Genomic DNA, 2,954 nt, shown 5'->3' on the forward strand with positions numbered 1-2,954 from the left:
GAGAGAAGAAATGAGAGAAAGAAAGAGAAAAAAAAGTCTTTCAGAACACTGTTTTTCTTGCTTCCAGTAGGTGGCATTGTCTATTCCTAGCTTGAGCCTCTGTATTCAGGGTGGTGGGTATAGCCAGTGTGAAAGGAAATGGGCTTCCACCTGTATCTTCCCTACTCTAGTCTCTGAGGTAGAAACCAGGTGCCTGTACAGTTATTTTTTTGTGTTGATAGCTACAACCCCCAAAAGCTTGTGGGAAATATTTTGAGTTATTGTAGCTAAGGGTGGGGGAGTTGAAAACCAGGTACCTGGATCAGCTGCAGAACTGTGCTGGTAGCCACACCCCCTTCCATGGGTTTTAAGGGTTGATGGGCTTCCTCTGGACTAGCACACGGGGCGGGGCTGGACTTCCTCCTCCGGTCTGGCTTGGCGCATGCCAGGCATCTTCCTCCTCCCCTCAATCAATATTTAAAACATTTTTTTAATACTGAGAAGTTTCCATATGCTTCTTTGCAATCAACCTCCTAACCTACCCTCAACAGAACCTCAGGTGGCCACTTTATCTGCTGTCATTATAAATTTGTTTTGCTATTTTACAACAGGAAATTTATATTTGGGTTCTTTCATTCAGCATGATGCTCTTGAGATTTGTTCATGTTGGTACTTTTATTAAGCATTTGTCCTTTCTAAATTTTTAATATTTTTATTTATTTTTTTTGTTAGAAAAAGATCTAAGGGCAAAAACAGGGAACCCATAGGTAATAATAATAATTGTAGGAAGCAGTTGCTATCCCTAGAGCTAGGTCAAAAAAGAAGGGAAAAAGAGACCTGCAATAAAAATGAAGAAACTTGGGGGAGAAGCACTGCAGAGCTAATGTGCACAGCTCTGCCAGGGACTGCACCCAGCTTGGGTTTTCCTAAGGAATTTGGAAGAGGTCCCTGTTGTGATGAGGGCAGCAACAGGAAAATGTAATTAAATTGCTTTCAATCTACTTTTGTCCTCAGAATTTCACTGGTTATTCCTATTAGAAGAAGTTTATGCAAAATCAAATGGCAAAAAATAAAGTTTTCAGAACTCAATCCTAAGTATCACACAACATAGAGAAATGTGGCTCTGGAGCACAGAGCCAATAGCTAATCAATCATCACAGACTCTTATATTTCACAGGTCCAGTTGTTATGTGACATACTACTCCACCCTGGGAGAAGAGGCGAGGCTCCATTGCATTCATCCACAAATATTTGTAGTCAAATTGTTAGGAAAACAGGTTTTATTCAAAGCCGTCTTTGAAGGAAAATAGAAGAAACATTTTTTTATTGTTGTTGTTTCAATTTTCTATTTTTGGAGAGTTTCTGGCAGGGGGAGGAAAGCTTTTGAAAGAGAAGAGGTGGCAAAATGACATGAAAGGTAGGAAGTGTACATATGCAGATTTAGTTAGCCTATATTAGGCAGGATAGAACAGGGAGAAATCTCTGTTCTTAGCTTCCCTCCAGTCCCCCAGGCCAGGAGCCAGCCCATTTAGCCTTCACTTTCAATATGTGGAAGTGACCCTCAATTTTAGAGAGGCCCTTAATTTCAGTCTGTTTCACAGGTAACGAATAAGGCATACAGAATTGATCTCCAGCTCATTAACACTTCTACTCAGAATCATAACCACTTTGGCTCTTTTATCTTTGGCAAAATTAAGATACATGGACAAAATTAAGATCCTGGACTCCAGGATGCCATGAAAAGCCTCTGAAGACATCTATTGAAGTGAATACTTAGTGAATATAATGAGCAGGGGATAACAAATATTCAGGGATCTTTTGTCCTATATGTTTGATTTCCTTCCATAGCCAGGGGGACATGGTCTTGGATCATACTGGGATTGAATACTTAGAATTGGCTTCAGTATAGTAACCATTTTAGTACCGGTTTACCATTTTATATGTAACTTATGTTTTTAGGTAGTATTTAGTAATGAATAATGGAATAAAAACCAATAACATAGTAGGGTCATTTTTTTTTAATTCTCTTTAAGACCAATGAATAATCAAGTAAATTGTAGAAAAACAACAGGTGTACTAACCCTGGAAATAAACAGGTGGAAACAAGGTCAATTAAAAATATGTCAAGAAGAAAAGGTTTGTGGGGATAATTCTACTGAGATCATTGTAAAATAAGGATTTATAGCTATGAGTTTCTTAACGTATACCTGAAGGGAAATTTCATTAGTAGCACAGGGGCACTAAGATAAAGTTTGCCTGGTGGTCAACTCCAGCACTCACGTTAACTTAGGTTGGACTTGTGGATGAAGTCCCCCTGAATGGGATGGCCATCATAACAGTTACTACAAGGACAAAAACAACCCTGTTCAACATGAAGGAGAAGTTAAGTGTCAGGATGGTGATGATTACAGAAGGTGGACCCCTATTTTCCTGGCAAACATCAAAACAGTAATAAATTTGGAAGAAGTATTATGTTTCCTCCACTTGGATACAATTCACTCTCTCTTGTGAGTGTTTTTGTTGTTGCCTGAAACTTACTTCACTTAAAATAAAATTCTCCTGCTTGGCTTTTTGTGTCTGACTTTACATTTTCTTTTGTTGGAACACAAGAGATGAGACTTGAAGCTTCCGGTCCCGATTTACCCATGACAATTTTGTGTACCTTAAATATATAAATACAATACTTAAAAAAAAAACAATTGGATTTGGAATCTGATTCTACTAATAACTATATGCATAATCTCAGATAAGCTCCTTGTTTTCTGGACTTTATTTTTAGTTTTTAAATAAATGGGGAGAATCCTTTCTCACAAGATTTCTGGAAATACTAAAATAAAGGTATTTTATAAAATACAAAGTGCTCTGCATTGTTCACATAAATATTTTTGTTAAAATTCTGATAATGTTTTATTAAAATACTATTAAGGTTTATGTGATGTCTGAGTCTCTTAATACTGTCTTTCACAAAAGACTAT

Source organism: Marmota marmota, unplaced genomic scaffold, assembly GCF_001458135.2.
Source record: "Marmota marmota marmota unplaced genomic scaffold, marMar, whole genome shotgun sequence".
In the NCBI taxonomy this organism is placed as follows: Eukaryota; Metazoa; Chordata; class Mammalia; order Rodentia; family Sciuridae; genus Marmota; species Marmota marmota.